The 22,623-nt window shown below is 45.1% G+C and overlaps 1 protein-coding gene across 2 annotated transcripts in view; it reads left to right on the forward strand.

Moving 5' to 3' along the window:
* The window catches only part of LOC145358038 (transcription factor HIVEP3-like), a 397,799-nt gene that overhangs the window by 242,711 nt on the left and 132,465 nt on the right, over positions 1-22,623 (forward strand). Inside the window, exon 2 of one of the 2 annotated variants that reach the window (XM_080211748.1) lies at positions 14,926-15,035. The exons of the other annotated variant lie outside the window; for it this stretch is intronic. The gene's annotated coding sequence lies outside the window, so the exon portion shown is untranslated. The remainder of the gene's footprint in view (positions 1-14,925; positions 15,036-22,623) is intronic. 2 annotated transcript variants of the gene reach the window in all.

Genomic DNA, 22,623 nt, shown 5'->3' on the forward strand with positions numbered 1-22,623 from the left:
TGCTCCAGTGTCCGAAAGATGTGCTGGTTAGGTGCATTGTCTATGCTAAATTCAGTGTTTAATGTGTCACACAGTGAAGTGTATTGCACCGAGGACACTTCAGAAAAAACTTGCATGTATAAATCTTTCACAACTTCAGGATAAAAGCTCTTTAAAGCTAATGAAGTAGTTTGGAAGTGTAACCACTGTTGTAATGTAGGAAACATACTTGCACTCAGCAAGGTTCCACAAACAGAACTGAGATCATCTGTTTTATTATTCGTTGCGGGATAAATATTGCCCAAGATACGGTGGAGAACTCCACTTCCCTTCAACAATATGGCCAAGGGATCTTATACACCCACCAAGAAGGCAGACGGGGTCTCTGTTTAATGCCAAAAGATGTGATTTCTCACAGTGCAGCATTTCCTCCACGCTGTGCTGGGGCCTCGGCCTACGTTCTGTGCTCAACTATCCCTCTCCCCTCACCCATAGCCCAATTAATAAGTGCATTCCTCAGTGTGACAACAAAGAATTGGGCCCAGGTTGACCTTGGCCTGATCTCTGGCTTGTGATGAGGTAATCGAATCTAAGCAAGTAGTTAAGAGCAGTTGACAAGAATTCCCCTGCCCAATGAATTGGTGAAAAATCATCTCAGGTCATAGAATAGAATCATAGAATCCCAACAGTGCAGGAGGACATTTGGCCCATCGAGTGCACTGATCACAATCCCACCCAGGCCCCATTCCCGTAACCACACATATTTGCCCTGCTAATCCCCTGATTAGGGTCAATTTGGCATGGCCAATCAACCTAACCCACACATTTTTGGACTGTGGGAGGAAGCCAGAGCACCAGGAGGAAACCCACACAGGCACGGGGAGAATGTGCAAACTCCACACAGGTAGTGACCCGAGGCCAGAATTGAACCTGAGCCCCTGGTGCTGTGAGGCAGCAGTGTTAACCACTGTGCCTCCATACTGTCCTAGTGGTCTGTGGTCCCCCAGTGCTTCTTTCTGGAAATTCTCAATATGAGGACAGGGGCAAAATTAGGGTGAAAACATGGGTATCCAGAGTTATGGCTTAACAGGAGAGGAGAATCAGAGATTGAGAATCTGTAATGGGCAAGACTGTGTGAGCTAAAGCAATTGATGTGATGTCCAATGATGTAACATTATGTCAAATCACTGCACTGCACCCCTGTCCCTTAGTTGTCCATGATGTGCAGGTTAGATGGATCAACCATGTTCAATGTATGGGGTTACAGGGATAGGGTGAGGGACAGGGCCTGGATAAAATAGTCTGTCAAAGAGTCAGTGCAGATTCAGTGGGGTTGAATGGCCCCTTTTGCACTGTAGGGATTATACGATCTGTTACCCTTGTCCTTCAAGATAATAGAAGCTGCAGCTTTAGGAGGTACTATCGAAAGAAGAACCCTGGTGAGTTGCTGCAGTGCAACTTCTAAATGATACAAACTACTGCTACTTTGCATCAGTTGTGGAGGAAGTGAATGTTTAGGGTGGTGAATGTTTAAGGTGCCAATCAAGTGGGCTGCTTTGTCCTGCATGGTAAGGGCTTCTTGAGTGCTGTCAGAGCTACACTCACCAGGCATTAGAAAGAATTCCATCCCACTCCTACCTTGAGTCTTGGCGATGGTGGACAGGCTTTGGGGAGTCAGAAGGTGAGTTTCTTGCTGCAGAACTCCCAGTTCTCTGACCTGTTCTTGCAGCCAGAGTATTTATATGGCTGATTCTGTTTGGTTTCTGCTCAATGGTGACCACCCAAATATTGATAGTAGGGATTCTGTGATGGTAATGCCATCGATGTCAAGAGGAAGTTGTTAGATTTCCTCTTGTTGGAGCTGCTCATTGCCTGGCACTTGTGTGGCATGAATGTTTTTTGCCACGTATCAGCCCAAGCCTGAATGTTGTTCAGGTCTTGCTGCATATAGAAACAGACTGCATCAGTATCTGAAGAGTTGTGAATGGTGCTGAACATTGTGCAATCATCTGTGAACATCCCCATTTCTAACCTTCTGATGGAGGGAAGATGATTGATGAAGCAGGCAAAGATGGTTGGACCTGGAACACTATCTTGTGGGACTCCTGTAGTGATGTCATGGAGCTGAGTTGATTGACCTCCAACACGATAACTATCATCTCTTGAGCTGAGTATGACTCAAACCAATGGAGTGTTTCTCTCCTGATTCCTGTTGACTTTAGTTCTGTGAGGGCTCTTTGATGCCACACTCAGTCAAGTGCTGCCTTGATCTCAAGGGTAGTCAATCTCACCTCAGCTCTTGAGTTTTGCTCTTTCATCCATATTTGTTAATTGTTATGAGGTCAGGAGCTGAATCTCCCTCACAGAAGCCAGATTGACCATCAGTGAGCAGGTTATTACTGAGTAAATACTTCTTGATAACACTGTTGATGACCCCTTCCATAATTTCACTGATGATAGAGAGTAGACTGATGGGATAATACTTAGTTGGGTTGGATTTGTCCTGTTTGTTGAGTTCAGGACATACCTGGGCAACTATCCACATTGTCAAGTAGATGTCAGTGTTGTAGCTATACTGGAACAGCTTGGTTAGAGGCTTGGCTATTTCTAGAGCACAAGTCTTCAGTGCCATTGCTGGAAAGTTGTCAAGGTCCATAGCATCTACAACATCCAGTGCCTTCAGCCATTTCTTTCGGACTCAATCGAATTTGCTGAAGACAGACATCTGGGGACCTCATGCAAGGGTGAGATGAATCATCCATTCGGCACATCTGGCTGAAGATGGTTGCAAATGCTTCCGCCTTTGTCACTGATGTGGTGGGTTCTGCTATCATTGAGGATGGGGATATTTGTGGAACCTCCTCCAATTAGTTGTTAACTGTCTGTTGTTAGTCTGTTCGTTTTCCAGTTGGCTATGGGAATGTGGTGTGGCTGAAGGATGCACCAATGATGAGAGTCATTTCATCAGAGCAGCACAGTGGCACAGGGAGGCACAGTGGCACAGTGGTTAGCACTGCTGCCTCACAGCACCAGGGACCCAGGTTCGATTCCCGACTTGGGTCACTGTCTGTGCGGAATTTGCACATTCTCCTTGGATCTGCAAGATTTTCTTCTGGGTGCTCCAGTTTCCTTCTAAAGAAGTGCTGGTTAGCTGCATTGGCCATGCTAAATTCTTCCTCAGTGTATCTGAACAGAAGTGACTAGGGGATTTTCACAGTAACTTCATTGCAGTATTAATGTAAGCCTACATGTGACACTAATAAATAAACTTTAAACATGGTTTAAGACAGACAGTTACATAACAAACTCATAGTTGGTGACCCTGATCAAAGGGCAGATGGCATAGTTGACTTCAATAACCCTTGACTAGGGAGGAGTGAAGTTTTCAGTGTTCCTAGTTCTGATAACTACCCCAAGGCTGGTGCCTTTGGAATGAAATTGCAGCAGGAGTCAGAAGCACAGGATACAAAGCACCTCCCCAGATAAACATTACCTTCACCTTGGTTACTGGAGAAGCCTCATTCAGAAAGGGAAACAAGCTGTCTGTCTCTTGCAATTCAGTTTTTCACACCAGCGTTTGATCTTTATCTTTATTTACATGGCAGTGCAACAACAACGTATATTTATAAAGTGTTCTTAATTAATGAAACATCTCGAAACTCCTCGCAGGGAAACTTTAAAACAATGTACGTCACCGAGCCACGTAAGACAATATTTGGTCAGATGACCCAAAGCTTGGTCAAAAAGGCAAGTTTCAAGGAGCGTCTTAAAGGAGGAAAGTGAGATAGAGAGATGGAGGGGAGCAGGGTAGGAATTCCAGAGCTTGAGGTCTAGGCAGCTGAAGGCACGGACAACAATAATGGATCAGTTAGCATCGGGAATACAGAAAAAGCCAGAATTCAATGAGCATGGATATCTTGGAGAGTTGTGGGGCTGGAGACAATTACATAGATAGGGGAGGGGGCACTGAGCAAGGCCATGAGGCAGTGGTGGGCATCCTAGGCTAGTGAGTGGCCACTTAAGTGGCTTTCCTTCACTTCAGTGAGCCGCAAGATTGAAATCGGGCTTGTTCACTAACCATGTCATCATGAATAAGATTCAGTACATTTAATACATGCGGAGTATTTCACGAGTTAATGTTTAATTATGTATGTATTAGTAAAACTGTCATCAATGTCAAATGGCAAGAACAAGATAAATATTTATATTTTGGATATAGAGGGAACGCACAGCTCTCAGTCAGTGTTGCTTTCAATCACCATGCGCCTCACTTCACTTGCCCTTTCTTTACATGCGTATCACTTCAGTTACACCAGCAGGAGAAAACTACACAGATGGAAACCAGTGGAATGTAGTAGTCCTGCACGTGGACAACAGTCAACATAATATCTCATGGACTACACACAGAACCCACATGTGGCCCCCGGGCCTCAGTTTGCCCACTATTGCCACGAGGGATTTGAAAACAAGGATGAGAATTTTTAAATCAAGAGATTGCTTGACAAGGAGTCAGTGATCATGGGGATGACAGAGGAATGGGACTTGCTGTGAGTTAAGATAGTATGTTGATAAAAAATAAAGCTGATCTCCAGCCTCAGTTGGACTGAATGGCCAATGTTGGCACTGAGCAATGTTCAGAAACGGTAAGCTGAGGCATCATCTCCTTGAAAGCATGAATCACATATTTAGAATTCAGCAGAAAAAGAAAGGACGTATTAGTACAGAAGGGGATGAAAAACAAACTTGTTTTTCTTTCCGAAACGAGCACATTTCCTCTCGGCGAGTGGGCACAGTGATCATAGCCATAAAAGTTTGTGTTCCTGGGTGACGTGCTTGAAAGAGTGAAAAGTGATGTAATTGGGATGGTTAAAATGATAAAGGGATTCCATATGTTAGAGAGAAAAAAACTCACGTCTGGAGCAAGGAAGGGTAAAAGATTAAAAGACAGGCAATTAAGGATTGAAATCATGAAGCAATCTTACCAAAAAGAGGGCAGTGGAAATTGGGAATCCACTACCTCTTAAGAGATGATAGAGCGCTAGAAATTTACAAGATTCGAGATGGATGAATTTTTGTCGCATAAGGCCATCAAGGGATATGGAGAAGAAGCAAATGGATGAAGTTTTTGTATAGATCCACTATGTTCTGATAGAATGGTGAAATGGGCTCTCGGAATCGAATGGACCGTACCTCTTCCTACACTTGCAGTTGTGTAGAGTAAAGTTCAAACTATGTTTCCATTATTCCTTGCCTTCTACGCACATTCTTGCGCAAACGTGGAATTGTGCAGACATGTTTTTATTCACCACTGGAGCCTTTTGCTGGCTGAAATCCCAATTTGCACAACTCCATGAGTAAATCAGTCATAAGACTCGTGCCTTACTGATGATTCGTAACAAGGAACAATGTGAAATGTTATTTGGCAGGGGGGAGCCTTTCCTTCCTGCCTCCTGCTAATATTATTTTCATAGAATGGTTTAGTACAGAAGGAGGCCATTTGACCCCTTGTGCCAGTACCAGCTCTTTGGTAGACTGATCCAATTAGCCCCACTTCCTTGCTCTTTCCCCAAAGCACTGTAAAAATGGTCCCTTAGAATAATCACCCAGTTCTTTTTTGAATGTTGCTGTTGAATCTGCTTCCACTCCCCTTATGTCAACACACTCCAGATTCAGTTTGACTGGGGTTCTTTTTGGTTCCTGCTGCTTAGGGAGTTACAGCTTTAAACTGAAGGATCAGTTGTACTTTAGACAGTTGTTCACATGCTTCTGACTGTCTCAGCTGTTATACATGAAGTGACAGCTAACCTTTGCAATGCTGAAAAAAGATTTGGTTGTGTTTACCTTGAGTTGAACTGATAGACGTGGTGGGATACAGCTGCAGATATGCACCAGTGTTGTATTTTTGGCATTGCGTTCGGAACCAGCTCCCTGTCACAAATCCGCACCTTGGCTTGCAGATTACCAGAGACTCTCCGCTCAGCTGCCCTATCTTCCCTTGACCTTACGTAGAAGTTCTGTTCTCAGCCTTTCCCATTTTGCGAACATTTGTGTAAAAGCCAGGAACGGCCATCCCGGCACTCAGAACTGAGAAGCAGGAAAACAAGTCTGCTTCCTCACATCATGATAGCTGATGCATCTTAACCAGGCATTCACCCCCCCCACCTCTTCCCCATCATCTCCCCCCACTCCCCCCGCCCAACAAATCCTGCCTCCTCCAACTCTGCCCTCTTGTGTATCCCCAAATGCCATGGCTTCTCCCTTGGCAGTCACGGGCCATTCACGCCAACAGGATTCTCTGGTCCCCTGCAGTAAACAAAGATTTGGCTGAGTGCTAAATCCTCCGTCCTCGCGTACAGAGAAGGCGGGAAGTGAGCGGCCGGAGAATTCCGGCCATGCTTTCAGCGCCTAGGCCCTAAGGTCTGGCATTCTCTCCTCAAACTTCCCTACCTTTCTCTCTCCATTTTAAGGTGCTTCATTCTTAAAACCTTCTCTTTGACAAAGCCTTTGGGATAGGTCTTCATACATCCTCCACTTGTGCCTCAATATCGAGTTGTGTTTGTAACTCTGGTGAAGCACCTTGAGATATTTTACCAAGATAAAGGCGATATCTAAATGCAGATTGTTTTTAATTTTTCCCACCTGACCTCAATGATTCTATTCACCAGTTAGAACATAGAATCCCAACCATGCAGAAGGAGGCCACTTGGCCCATTATGTCTGCACTGACTACAATCCCACCCAGACCCTATCCCCATTACCCTATGCATTTATTCTAACTCGTCTCCCTGACACTAAGGGACAATTTAGAATGGACAATCCACCTAATTCACACATCTTTGGACTGTGGGAAGAAACTGGAGCACCCGGAGGAAACCCATGCAGGCACGAGGAAATGCGCAAACTCCACATAGGCTGTAACCCAAGCCGGGAATCGAACCTGGGTCTCTGGCACTGTGAGGCCACAGTGCTGACCACTGTGCCACCATGCCACTCATCAGCAACAAAGCAAAAGACGTTAAAAGGAAAAGGAATAAACAAATAATGAATGCATGACTAGGAAATATTTTTTCAAGCGTGTACAGTAAATTTCACGACATTATAGCTTGTTGTTATTGCCTGCACTTCCAGTCAGTAGTTTTCATGTGGCTTGTGGGTGTGTGGAGTGAAACCTTCCTTTAAAATAAAAACATTACCCATAAATTTCTTGCAGAGCTACTCAGCGTTTTCCCTCAAAATTACTCTCTTCTGTAGCTACTGTTTTCTAAGCCCTTGAGAATCGAATTTCCTTTACAGGCTTTCAATAAATACACATGTTTTCAATCACATAACATCTGCAAAAAAAAACATTTCAGTAAAAACCTCTGATTCATTATCAGTAAAAGCAAATTTGGGACACTTGTAAAATCTTGCAACAACAACAACTTGCTTTTATTTCCCATCAATAAGCCATTAACACATCCCAAAGCACTTCAGAGGGGCCTTGTCAATCTCATGTCACTAAGGTGATGTTAGGACAGATGTTCCAAAGCTTGGTCAATGAGGTAAGTTTTAAGGAGTGCAATATAGAAGGAGAGTCTTGTGGAGCAATGGTGGTGTCCTTACCTCTGGGCCAGAAGCTCGGAGCTCATGGAAGACACTTTCGTAACATGGCCAAACAGTTTAAGCATCAACCTGTGAACCTTTCCAATATCCCTGATGGCAGGCGGCAAGAGTGGGAGAGTTTCCTGGTCCGCCAGACTGCAGGATGCCACCGTAAACTGCTGCAGTACTTCACCAAACCAACAGAAGTCCATGGTCACCAACTTCGGGCATGGGTACCCAATGGAGGAGGAGGAAGATAAAGAAGGAAAGAGAAACAGAGAGAGACGGAGAGATTTTAAGAGAGATTTCCACAGTTCATCGCGGAGGCCAGTGGATTGCTATTGAAGTGTAGTCTCTATTGTTATTTAGGTAAAGACAGGAGCAGATTTCTGTACAGGAAAATTGAACAAACAGCATATGATTGAAACCATTTGATAATCTGCTTTAGTCCCATTGTGGATGGGGTATCTACTTCCAACAGTTGGCTTGGTGTTGCCAAGACCAAACTGCAACACAGTAATCATCACAGAACCTCAGCACCGTTGCCCCACCCTGCCTATGTCAATGCTAGTTCCATACTGGAGCTAACTACTCCAATCCCGTTACCTTAGGCATTTGGAAGGATTTAGATGTGTTTGTAGACAAAGCATTGAAAGTTAGCTTGCAGGTCCAACAAGTCATTAGAGAAACAAATGGCAAATTGCAAGATGGTTGGAATATAAGATTAAGTAAGCCTTGGTGCGATTGGAAAGGGCTTTGGTGAGAGCTCTCCTGGAGTAACGCATAATGGTTTTCTTGCCTAATAAAGGATTTGCTGACTTCGGGGGAGGTGCACTGGATTGATTCCGAGGTTGAGAGCATTGTCCTCTGAGAAGAGTGTGGGTCAAAGGGGTGACATTCTCTGGAATTCAGAAAAATGAGTGGTAATCTTATAAAATTCTTCAAGGAAGATCAGTAGAATTTTGACGCTAAGGAAATCAGGGGATACGTGGATCAGAGGGGAAAGTTGAGTTCAGGTGGAAGATCAGACGTGGATGCTGGAGGCCATTTGGCCTATTTTTTAGAATCATAGAATACCTACAGTGCAGAAGGAGGTCATTTGGCCCATCGGGCTTGCACCGACAACAATTCCATCCAGAGCTTATTCCCATAACACCACATATTTACCCTACTAATCTCCCTGACACTAAGGGGCAATTGAACATGGCCACTCAACCTAACCCTCTCATCTTTGGAGTGTGGGAGGACACCGGAGCGCCTGGAGGAAACCCACGCAGATAGGGGGAGAATGTGCAAACTCCACACAGATAGCCACCCAAGCCAGGAATCAAACCTGGCTCCCTGACACTGTGAGGCACTGGCTAACCACTGTGCCACCATGTCACACATTCCCATACATCTTGGATTCTTATCTGCTTCAAGTGTTTTCTAATTTCCTTCGCAATGGGTAGACTCTGAAAAGCTTGTGTGGCCTTTCTTGCACCACTGAACCCTTCACAGAGACAGAAGCTGATGCCAAATGAACCCATTGAAATTCGGCATGCCATTGGTGACCATTTTAAAATACAGCTCTGACCCACTACCGCAATACAACAATAACAATCTGGGCTTAACTTTGTGCACTATCTTCAAGCTGGGGAAAAACACAAATGCACAGTGCCACTGATTTGTTTACTCCAGGGTACTCCTGCACTGGGCAATGGGACCCACCCACATCCACACAACAGAACTGAAGGTCCATTGCTGATGTCCACTGACGGTAAATGGATGTTCATAGCATCTTATCACAGAGTAAGAAGTTACTTTGGTCCATTGTGCCTATGCCAGCTCTCTGAGATACTATCCAATTAGCATCATTGTTCTGCTCTTCCCCCACAGCCCTGCAATTATTTTCTTTGCAATTATTAGTCCAATTCCCCACCAAAAGTGTCCATTGAAACGGCTTCTACCACCTTTACAGGCCATGCATTTCAGGTCATCACACATTGCTGTATAAGATAATTTCTCCTCACTTCTCTTCTGTTTCTTTTATCAATTATCTTAACTCTCTGTCTTCTGGGCTACCAGTCATCCTGCCAGGAACATTTTCTATCCATGTCCTCCACCACATCTTAATATTGATCACCCTAAATCTCCTCTTAGATATCCCTGCTCTGAAGAAAACACTTCCATCTTTTGCTACAGTCTCCACATAACTGAAGCCCCTCATCTTCAGGACCATTTGAAGAAATCTATTCTGCACCTTCGCTACAACCTTTTGTTAAAGTGAGGTGCTTGGAATTGGGCACAACACTTTAAACTCCAGTTAAAGTTGGGAGGAATTCTAGGTAAGAGATGTCAGTAGTGGGGAATGGAGTATTTCCGAATTAGTGCCTGGTATCAGGGCCAGAAGACATTTAATGTGCGCCAAAGGAAAGGAAAACACCCTCTGCTCTGTCACAATATTAATGCAATATTTATTTGAAATAAATCGGTTGGACTAAAACATGGTGTTGTCAGACTTTTTACTGTGTTTACCCCAGTCCAACGCCGGCATATCCACATCACAATATTAATGCACCAGTCTGCGATTACTGCCTGTGCTGGCAGCTTCAGTGTTAGCAGTTTTGTGTTGGAAGTCCATGCCTACTAGGAACCACCTTGAGGTGACACACTGACCTGAAAAACAGTCCAAACACCTAGGAACAAAGGAACTTTTACCCATCAGTCGAAACTATTCCAGTAAAAAGTCTCACAACACCAGGTTAAAGTCCAACAGGTTTATTTGAAATCACAAACTTTCAGAGCGCTGCTCCTTCATCAGTGGAGAGGGAGGTTTCACAAACACGGCACATATTCACAAAGACACAATTGCGTCTGTAGTCCTTTCAGAATCTTGTCTGCTTTCTTGCATTGTTGTAGAAACTTGGGTCCGAATCGGGGGATGGACAAGAGGCCAGAATAGAAGGGGTGCAGAGATCTCAGAAAGTTGTAGGACCAGAGGAGGTTTCAGAGATAGGGGATGGACCAAGAAGGAATTTGAACATTTGGCATTTCTTGGGTATGATTCCTGATAATAGTTAACTTGGACTGGAAAATGAGTGATAGGGAACCATGAGACATAGTATCAGGTAGAATATATAATGGACAGCCAATGGACTATCTACTGTGGTGATTCTGTACTTACTGACTGTCTGTAGGCTGCTTTTCTTCAATGCGGGAACTTTATTACATCCTTAACCAACATCTGGTCTCATCTCTCCTGCATGAAATACTGGTCAGAGATCAGAAATGGGAAGTCAGCATTTTTTTTTAAATGTCTTGCTTTAGCAGTTTGTGGTCTACTGGGATCGACACAGGATTGAATGAAAGAACTTTCTAGGCTATTCTAGCCCTCCTGTATATCATCAGTGAAAACCTTCCACCACCCCAGAGTGCAAATTAGAAGGTGCAAAGGCAATTGCAAAACTATATCCAGCAGCTTAAAGGTGACTTCTACAGTCCCGATTCCAATCATAGAATACCTACAATGAGGAAGGGACTTTTCGGCCCATAGCGTCTGCATCAACTCCCTGACAGAGTCTCCCACTCAGGCCCTCTCCCCCACCCGAAGCCTGTAACACCACATGTTTACCATGGCTAATCCATTTAACTTACATGCCTTGGGACATTAAGGGGTAACTTAGAATGGTCAATCATCATGGTCAATCCATCACACAAAGCAGCCTCCATCCATTGACTCTGTCTACACTTTTTGGAAAAGCAGACAGCAAAATTAAGGACCCCACACAACCCGGACATAATCTCGTCAACCTTCTTCCGTCAGGAAAAAGATACAGAAGCCTGAAGACTTAAGACTCAAGAACAGCTTCTACCCTGCTGCCATCAGACTTCTGAATGGACCTACCTCACGTTAAGTTGATGTTTCTCTTTGTCTTAGCTATGATTGTGACACTACAATCTGCACTCTCTTCTTCTCTATGAAGTGTATGTAGTGCGCAAAAACCAATACTTTTCACTGTATACATGTGACAATAATAAATCAAATCCAAATACATGTCTTTGGACTGTGGGAGGCAACTGGAGCAGCGGGGGAAAATCCTCGCAGACACGGGGACAATGTGCAAATTCCACACAGACAGTCACTCTCAGCCGGAATTGAACCCAGGTCCTTGACCCTGCAAGGCAGCAGTGCTAACTATTGTGCCACCATGCCACCCATAACATACACTAATCCATTTGTTCAGATGGTGATTAGACTTCCATTAGCAATCTCTATTTCCAAGGGATACTTGGACAAATGGATCTTACAGGATTATGATCAATGAATTTTTGGTTTCTAAGGTTATCAAAGGATGTGAAGCACAGGTGGGTGAAGAAAGTTTTGAGGTGCATGTTAGTCAGGATCTAATTGTATGGCAGTGCAGGCTCGAGGTGCTGTTCCTGTTCCTTCTGTTTTCAATGGTTCTACACAAGCAGAACAGGAAGTTCTCCTAGTATCTTCACCAATATTCATCCCTCAAAAAATGCCGTCCAAAATGTCGGAAATTAACAGGTAATTCTTCCTATTCCTGTTTGAGGGATCTTACCATCTACAAAAATAACTGCCACGTATATCTGTGTGCCAAAAGGCATTTCATTTCAAAGTGATTCCTTCTGCGTGCAGTGTTCGCAAACCTTTCTAAGAGGCTTAAGAAGGCTCAGTGCACATGGAACTACATGAGAGTTTACAATGTAGTAATAAGCCATTCTTTCTGACTGATCTATGTCAGCATGTATGCTGTACCCCAGACACCTTCCCGATTAATTTTCATCAGTAGTGAAAATAAACATCAAGCGGGTCGATTCCAGTTTTCATTGAGCTCTTGGGGGCCGTGTTTAGCCATTGGGCCTGCATCCGGAGTAGGGATGTGGGTTAATGCAAGTACCTGAGACTCGCCATTTGAGTGTCTTGATAATATGTGACACTTTCTTTTTGGTACAGGATAGGGTGGCGTAGTGGCGCAATGATTAGCACTGCTGTCTCACAGCATCAGGGACCCAGGTTCAATTCCAGCCTTGGATGACTGTCTGTGTGGAGTCTGTATTTTTTGCCTGTGTCTGTGTGGGTATCCTCTGGGTGCTCCGGTTTCCTCCCACACTCCAAAGATGTGTAGGATGGGGGGATTGGCCATGCTAAATTGCCCCTTAGTGTCTCAAGATGTGTGGGTTGGGAGGAATTAGTGGGATTAATATGTGGAGTTACAGGGTTTGACCCTGGGTTAGATGCTCTTTCGAAGAGTTGTTGCAGACTTGATGGGCATTGTAGGGATTCTATCACAGGCGACTTAGAGTCACCCATCACATCCCTTTAGAACCCAAACAATCCCATCTTCTGAAACTTGTCAGACTAAGTTATGATACTCAGCCAGCACGAGGTAAGCATAAAACAGCATGGAATTGGATGCACTCCTTTCTATTCACTGTGCTGCTGAAATATCCAGTAAGGACATGTCAACATGGGGAGCCCTGGGCGCATTCCAATACCACGAGCAGGAGAAACTATGACGCAATTGTTTCAGGGAAACTCAGCTCTTTCTGGAAAGGAATACAATTAGAATGGAGTTCACAGGACAGATTATCTTTGCCAAGGCTTTGTTTTCCATCTTTACTAAGTCCCACAGAAATAAACCACTGTTCCCACATGAGCAACCTGGCGATTATTTGTAACCCATAACATCAGAATGAGTCATGGGGGGAACATTTTAATTTGCTGTTTTTTTTTATAAACAACCTTGTAACTCTCTCAAGGAGTTCCTTGCTGACTGAGTTGGCTGAAGACTCAAGGCTGTAAAGGGGGTTGGCGTGGTTGGTCCAGATGAATTCTCTCTTAAAGCTGTCAACTCCCCATGATTTAAACATGCTAAATTCACAATATCTGATACCTTACACTATTGGTGAGGGAGTAATGGGAACGTTATCCACAGAACTGCAGAAGGTTCAAAACAAGTGTTTCCATTTGTTCATACCCTCCGCCATGGGGAATGCTGTTGGCAGGACTGGAAGCCAGAAAATCCCACCCGTCATTGCTCCCACATCACACCCTCATTAAAAAAAATGCATTGTTGGGTTTAGGTACTTTTATCTTTCTTTTCATCCTCATTCCAGGTTTTCCTGCCACTTTCTCCCAGTGCCAGTCACCTCACTTCACCTCAGCGCACAGTGCATAGAGGACTGGCATGGGTTAATACTTCAGTAAATGCCGGAAGATGAGTGATAGTGACTGCAGGAGATTTTCCCAATTAATTCCACTCTACCATAAATAGCTGCTCTTTTCCTTGCCACCCTTTCTCTCCTAACCACTACATTTCTCCTTTGCTCCTTTCCCCTCTTTCCAGAGGTGCTGGCTGCTTGGTGGAGTATGGTCCCAGTGGTTGCTCTTTTGTGGTATCCACATTGGAGTGTGTCACATGAGTGCCAGCAGCCCTTCGCTGCCATGTCCAAATGGGCAAATTCATGTGTACATGGACCTCTGACAGTTAAATGACCACAGGGCGCTGGAGAACGAGGCGCTTAAAAGTCAATCCTGGACCCCCAACCTCATTTCACATTCACAACACGCACAGTTTCAAGCAGGAATCACCAGCCAAGGAACAAAGGAGAACAAGAGATTCTCTACACAGCATGCACAGCAACCATAATGCACAATCACTGCCTGTAAGTTGGAAGCTCAGCAACTAAACCAAGTCGTACTTCCTTTTTTCCAAAGCTAAAAGAACACAATTTAGTTCAGATGGGCAGCATGGTTTGTGCAGGCTTGGAGAGCTAAAGGACCTGTTTCTGTGCTGTAATTTTCTTTGCTCTTTGTAATCCAAGGTCTGATTTACAATGTACATAGAGGAATGACTGTACTTGTCCTGTGCAGGTGGCTTTATAGGTTACTCAGGGGGTTAGACACACAGATCTTAAAACGAAACCGGTTACAGCTAAGATAACGCTCCTCATTTAGTGCTGCAGCTAGTGTGGAAGGACCATCAACATACTGAGGTTTCGTTTCAATTGGAGTTTCATTTCCGTTACAATAACAGGAACCGTAAGGTCTGCAGAAAAGGATTTCAGATAAAAATGACCAGCTAGGCTCCTGGAACGGTTTGACCTCAAGAATAGTGAGAAAACAAGGAGTATGTTTGCTCTAATGTGCTCCTGTGGTGAACTGTTTTTACATCCAGTCTCTTGTAGCTACTCCTGTTGGGGCTTTTTCTCTTTTTTGAAATAACTGAGAGCAAGTCATTGGTGGCTTCTTGACCATAGAACGTAATATCGCAATGGCTCAGCTCCTGAAGGCAAGGTGAGGAGCTGAAGCCATGCACTTTTGGACGCTTCCTGATTCAATCCTCATTGTTCCAGGTTAACTGATGGCTGTGGAATTGCCGGCAACACCTTGAGTTGAGAAGGAAGACACAAACCAGCCAGATTCCCAATCCTGGTTTAGCAACCCCCTGTCTACACCTGTTCAGGTAATGGTGTGATGAACTTCAAATTTGACCCTCCCATTGCCATATTCCCCCCCCAACCCCCTGCCCCTTGAACAGTCAATCAAAACACATGGTGGGCACAGTGCCACACAGTGCTGCCTCACAGTGCCAGGGTCCCGGGTTTGATTCCTGGCTCGGGTCACTGTCTGTGTGGAGTTTGCACATTCTCCCAGTGTCTGCGTGGGTTTCCTCCAAATACTCCGGTTTCCTCCCACAGTCCAAAAAACGTGCTGGCCACAAGGGAGAACCCCCATCTCCAAATTTCCCTCCAAGTCACAAGCCATCCCGACTTGGTACTATATCCCGCTCCTTTACCATTGCTGGGTTAAAATCCAGGGATTCCCTCCCAAACAGCACTGTGAGTGTGTGTCTACACAGCACAGACTGCAGCGATTCACAGAGGGTGACTCACTTCTCACCTTCACAAGGGCGGTTAGAGATGGGCAATAAATGCTGACTTGCCGACAACGCCCACATCCCGTGAATTAATTTTTTTTTCAAAATGGGGTTGCTGCTGTTTGTTTGTATGGAAACATCTTCACTGAGTCTTCACATACTGGTTGGAACATTCTGCCAGAATAAAAGTTACAAAAAAACATCAATGCTAGATTCACTCAAAAAGAAACCCATCGGACCCTATTTTACCGTTGTGTTGCGCCCGTTTTTCGGGTGTGAAAACTTGGTAAGGTCGTGCCTGAGGCGAGTAATGTGATCCGCGCCTGCCTCCACACTAGCTCCTCCTTTACAAGGCCCGAAAATGGCTGCGATCAGGATTTGCATGCATTTGAACTGACTTAATGAGCTGCATACCCTACCTTCCAGCACTTCCCCTTTTACCACCACATTCGCCCATCCAGAATTGGTGCGAAACAAACGTCCAATTTGGGCACTCCAGTTAATGAGGAGGTAGGTGCTGAGAGTCCGACGGCTCTCTGCTTGAGATCAGTGGAGGGGAAGGGGAGGGGGTGTTCCGCTGCCACTCAGTTTGAGATCAGTTGAGGGGAATAGGGCCCGCTGCCCCTCAGCCTGAGATCAGTGGGGGAGAAGAGGGGGCACACTGCCACTCTGCCTGAGATCAGTGGGGGAGAAGAGGGGGCACACTGCCACTCTGCCTGAGATCAGTGGGGGAGAAGAGGGGGCACACTGCCACTCTGCCTGAGATCAGTGGGGGAGAAGAGGGGGCATGCTGCCAATCTGCCTGAGATCAGTGGGGGAGAAGAGGGGGCACACTGCCACTCTGCCTGAGATCAGTGGGGGAGAAGAGGGGGCACACTGCCACTCTGCCGGAGATCAGTGGGGGAGAAGAGGGGGCACACTGCCACTCTGCCTGAGATCAGTGGGGGAGGAGAGGGGGCACGCTGCCAATCTGCCGGAGATCAGTGGGGGAGGAGAGGGGGCACGCTGCCAGTCTGCCTGAGATCAGTGGGGGAGAAGTGGGAGGAAGAGCTCACAATCTGTCTGGGTGGCAGGGGGTGGGGGGATAATGGGTTAGTAATGTTGGGGGAGGTGGGACAATGTCTGTTGGAGTCAGGGGAGGCATTATCCGCACCAGAAGAGATGTAGCAGGGGAGCAGCGTTCTATCATTCTTTTCTGCACACATGCAGTTGGAGACGCTGATCGGGCCTGCAGGATTTTGGTTGCATTAAGCCCCACCCAGACTTGTGCAGCGAGATTCAGAATCACTGATATTGTTGCAGGCAGACTGTGTATGGGGGCACCTCAGAACAGGTCTAAAAGTCAGATTTGAAACACTCCCAGTTTCAAGCCTGCCCAGCGCTTAGAATCAAAATGGTAAAATAGGGCCCACCAAGTCCTCTCCACTTGCTTTCTCCTGTTTGTTGGAAAGGGTTGATGCTGGTGCTGGACAGAGACAGGGAACTGCACTTGGACATGGAGTCCACAGGGTGCTGAACAATCGACCAATATACTGCAGCTCAGTTGCGCTCCCATTAATACGTTAGCAGTGGCACCAATCCCTCCAGTTTGGTTGTTCTCAACAGATTGGGCAAAATTAATGCATTTATGTCACACTTGCACTTGGCAGCATGATATCACAGTGGTTAGCACAGCTGCCTCACAGCGCCAGGGACCCAGATTCGATTCCAGGCTTGGGTCACTGTCTGTGCAGAGCCTGCATGTTCTCCCCATGTCTGCTTTCCTCCAGGTGCTCCAGTTTCCTCCCACAGTTCAAAAGACGTGCTGGTTAAGTGGATTGACCATGCTAAATTCTTCCTCAGTGTTCCCGAACAGGCGCCGGAATGTGGCGACCAGGGGGTTTTCCCAGTAACTTCATTGTAGTGTTAATGTAAACCTACTTGTGACTAATAAATAAACTTATCTTACTTTGTGCCTTTCATGCGTTTCTTACATCGCAGCTGTAACTATACATCAGAAAGTACTTCATGAGCGAGAAAACCCTTTGGGACTTCCTGAGGTTTTATGCAGCACTGTAGAAATTATTATTTTATTCATTCATTCATGGGACATGGATTTCGCTGGCTGTCCAGCATTTATTGCCCATGAGTGAACCACAGTATTGTGGCTCTGGAATCGCATGTGGGACAGACCAAGTAAGGATGACAGATTTCCTTCCCTAAAGGACATTAGTGAACCAGGTGTGTTTTTCCTATAATACACAATGATTTCATGGTCATCAATCGATTCTTAATTCCAGATTTTTTTTATTGAATTCAAATTCCGCCATTTGCAGGATTCAAATCCAGGTCCCCAGAACATTAGCTGAGTTTCTGGATTAATAGTCGAGCCATAATACCACTTGGCCATCACCTTCACATTACATATAGAATTTCTTTCTGGCCTCTACATTTCAAGTAAAGTTTAGACCCTCTGTATCTCAACTTCAAAGACTGACTGTCAGCCCATCCCAGAATGATCGATAAATGAAAATATTGAAGCATTTTCAAAAGCCGTCCCCGGGGAAGGCTTTCCGGTGTAAGGGATTCTCATTCCTTTCTTTTTTTACCTTGGCGCTGGGCCACAATTTTGCAAATAAGCTGGCGCATAGCTGCTTGGAGGCACATTGGTGAAGCAGCTGTCTAATTGGCTGCATTGTTAAGATAATGTGCAATAGGCACCCACCCAGTTTACAAACATCATTCACCCTCTGCCAAGACCCGGTTGGGGACAAGAAGAAACCTACATTGGCATGCAAGCGGATGCCCAGAAAATCACAATTGTTGAATGGTTTTTTTTTGTTTAATCTCCTCGGTGCCAAGCCAAGGCTTAGTGGGTACCACTCTATATATAGAAATTCTATATATAATGTGAAAGTGATGGCCCAGTGGTATTATGGCTCGACTATTAATCCAGAAACTCAGCTAATGTTCTGGAGACCTAGATTTGAATCCTGCCATGGCAAATGGTGGAATTAGAATTCAATAAAAAAAAATCTGGAATTAAGAATCGACTGATGATTGTGAGATCATTGTCTATTATCGGAAAAACACGCCCGGTTCACTAATGTCCTTTAGGGAAGGAAATCTGTCATTCTTACTTGGTCTGCCCCACATGCGACTCCAGAGCCACAATACTGTGGTTCACTTGTAGGCAATAAATGCTGGGCAGCCAGCGACGTCCATGTTCCATGAATGAATGAATAAAATAATAATTTTTACAGTGCTGCATAAAACCTCAGGAACCCTTTTGAGTTGAAAGGTTGCGAGTTCGAGTCCTAGCACAGAGGTTTGAGCTTAAAATCTGGAAGTGGCTGCAAGGTGCGTTTCTGAGGTGCTATTTAATACATATCTCCTTTTACTCAGAGTCAATGATTCCAGTCGGTTTAGGTGCAAGTTGTGTGTTTCACAGGTCACTAAAGATGGGAATTTCAGTGTATAATTTCCAATTCTGTAGACCCTCAAAGGGTGCAATGCTGTGAAATAAGCTGCTGTTGACTTTTAGTCTGTGGCTGTCATGACACAATGGAAAAGTAATTAGAACTTGGAATTACAGCCAATTGAAACTCTTTGCGGGCTATTACTTTGGAAAGCACATAAAATAAGAAAAACTGAGCCAAGTAATGATGGTAAATTTACAGCACTATTATCGTAACCGTTTTCAAGCATAAAGATTAAAGATTACAGTTCTAACTTACTGAATGATTTATGCTGCAGCGCTTTGCAGGATTTACTTTCTCTCTGCTTAATGTTCGCCATAGGTGGCAAAGAAAAGGGATGAGGAAGAGAGGGAGTGTGAAGGAGAGATGGGGGAGGATTTTACAGCCTCACTCATCCCAAAACCATAAAACCCCATCCAAGGTCAGCGGACCTTTCCATGGTCCGCCATCGCCCACCCGCTCCGATTCCCGTGTCAGGCAGTGCGGCAAAATTCCAGCCAGAGAGTGAAGGAGAGAGAGTGTGAAGGAGGGGGAGAGAGAAAGGTGAACATTAATGGAGACATATAGGCTGGAATTCTCCGATCGTTCATGCTGGCGGGATTCTCCGGTCCCGCTGGCAGCGTACACCCACCCACTAGTTTCCTGCTGCTGTGGGGTGACATCAATGGGAATTCCCATTGACATAGAACATAGAACAGTACAGCACAGTACAGGCCCTTCAGCCCTCAATGTTGTGCCGAGCTTTGTCTGAAACCAAGATCAAGCTGTCCCACTCCCTATCATTCTGGTGTGCTCCATGTGCCTATTCAATAACCGCTTGAAAGTTCCTAAAGTGTCCGACTCCACTGTCACAGCAAGCAGTGCATTCCACACCCCAACCACTCTGAGTAAGGAACCCACCACAGACATTCCTCCTATATCTCCTACCATGAACCTTATAGCTATGCGTCCTAGTAACAGCTACATTCACCTGAGGAAATAGTCTCTGAACGTCCACTCTATCTAACCCTTTCATCATCTTATAAACCTCTATTAAGTCGCCTCTCATCCTCCTCCCCTCTAAAGAGAAAAGTCCCAGCTCCCTCAACCTTTCCTCATAAGACCTACCCTCCAAACCAGGCGACATCCTGGCAAATCTCCTCTGCACTCTCTCCAATGCTTCCATATCTTTCTTATAGTGAGGTGACCGGAACTGCACACAATATTCCAGATGTGGTCTCACTTAGGTCCTGTACAGTTGCAGCATAACCCCACGGCTCTTAAACTCTATCCCCTGTTAATAAACGGTAACACACTATAGGCCTTCTTCACGGCTCTATCCACTTGAGTGGCAACCTTCAGAGATCTATGGATATGAACCCCAAAATCTCTCTGTTCCTCCACATTCCTCAGAATCCTGCCATTGACCCTGTAATCTGCATTCAAATCTGTCTTATCAAAATGAATCACCTCACACTTATCCTAGTGATAACCTGAAATTCCTGCCGCCAGCAAAGAATGCGCCACCTCCTGCAGCTGGGTTGGGGTTGGGGTGGGGGGTTGGGGGGGTGGCAGGAGAAACTCACCCATAGTGAGGAAAAGGAAGAGACATAGAGAAAGAGGAAAGACAGAGAGAGAGAGGGAAGGAGGAAGGGCGGGAGTGAGGGAGAGAGATAGAGAGGGAGAAAGAGAATGAGTGAGAGGCATGAATGCGAGAGAGTGAAGGAAAGACAGTGTGAGACAGAGGGAGAGGGAGAGAACAAGATAAAGAAAGTAAAGGAAAAGGGGAGTTGGGAGAGAATCATAGAATCCCTACAGTGCAAAAAGAGGCCATTTGGCCCATCGAGCCTACACTGACAACAATCCCACTCAATCTCTATCTCCATAACCCTATATATTTACCCTGCCAATCCCCCTAAACTACACATCTTGGGACACTAAGGGAAACTTAGCATGGCCAAGCAACCTAACCCACACACCTTTGGACTGTGGGAGGAAATCGGAGCATCTGGAGGCAACCCACGCAGACATGGGGAGAATGTGCAAACTCCACACAGACAGACACCAAGAGGTCCTGACATTGATATGATGTAAAGCGGGTGAGAATGGGTAACTTCAATAGAAACAAAAACTAGCGAGAGAAGCATAACAGGCTATCAGCTTGTTTCCACCTATTTTACACCATCACAAAAGTCAAAAACTACCCCAGAGAGAGAGGAAAAATGTCAAGCCGTGACAATTGGTCTTCCAGACAGATACGTTTGTCATGCTGTCAAAGTGATTCCCAGTATAAGGACTGGACATTGTGAGAGAGTAGCAAGTGCTCACTTTTCTCCAACCTTCTAAGACATTGAACTCCATTGGTTGACATCAGAAAGATTAAAGGCTCAGTAAGTTCGGTTGGATTTGAAGGCTTTAGTCCTGATCAAGTGCTCAAATAACTGAGCCGCCCCGGCTCGAGGAATCAACACTGAATTTACGTTGAAAAGGATTTGAAAGGTCAGACGCAGGGAATCTCTTTCTTCCCGGGAGGAATTGAGAACAAGGCGATCTCTTCTTTAAATTAGAGTTGGGGTGTACAACAGCGAAATGAAGAGGGAACCTTTTACAAAATGATTAATAAAAATTTGGAACTCACTCCATAAACGCTGGGGATTAGCTGAAGATTTTAAAATGGAGGTTGATAGATCTTTATCGAGAGCACAAAGGGATAGCGACATGGACACATAGAAGCACAGAAACTGGAAACAGGAGTAGGCCAGTTGGCCCTTCCCGTCTGCTCCATCATTCATTTTGATCATGTTTGATCATCAAATTCAATATTCTGATCTCCACCTCCCTTCCCCCCATATTCCTTTAGTCCCAAGAGCTATAGCTAATTCCTTCTTGAAATCAGCACAATGTTTTGGGCTCAGCTACATTCTGTGGTAGTGAATTCCAGACATTCACCACCCTCTGGGCTAATGTGGGAAACCAAATGTGAGCCTGAACCTGTTGCCAAAATGCTCAGGGGATGGACACTTCCTCACCCACCTTCACACAAAAGCCTTACCCTGCCAACTATCCTCAATGTTCAAGTCTGTACCAGATTCTGAAGGGGAGGTGATGGCCTCGCGGTATTATTGCTAGACTATTAATCCAGAAACTCAGCTAATGCTCTGGGGACACAGGTTCGGATCCTGCCACTGCAGATGGTAGAATGTGAATTTGAATTCAATAAAAAGAAAAATCTGGAATTAAAAATCTACTGATGACCACGAAATCATTGTCAATTGTCAGAAAACCCATCTGGTTCACTAATATCCTTTAAAGAAGGAAATCTACCGTCCTTATCTGGTCTGACCTACATGTGACTCCGGATCCACAGAAATGTGGTTGACTCTGAACTGCCCTGCAAGGGCAAGGAGGAATGGGCTATAAATCTTGGCCAGCCAGCAATGCCCATGTCCCACGAATGAATAAAAAAAGTGATGGGTCTTAGAGATAGTAACATGCTAGGTTGTTGCACAACAACATGTGCATTTGAAGAAAGAAAGCACTCAGGATATACCGAAACACTATACAGCTAAAGAAGAACTTTTGAAGTGTGGTCATTCTTTCAAATGTAGGAAACACAGCAGCCAATTTGTATGCAGCAAACTCCCACAGGCAGCAATGGGATAATGTTTAGTTCCTGACAATCTGATTCAGTGATGCTAATTATGGGAGGAACATTGGCCCAAGTAACACTGAGGAAT

The sequence above is a fragment of the Carcharhinus amblyrhynchos genome, chromosome 24, assembly GCF_965287045.1.
Source record: "Carcharhinus amblyrhynchos chromosome 24, sCarAmb.v2.hapA, whole genome shotgun sequence".
Taxonomy (NCBI): Eukaryota; Metazoa; Chordata; class Chondrichthyes; order Carcharhiniformes; family Carcharhinidae; genus Carcharhinus; species Carcharhinus amblyrhynchos.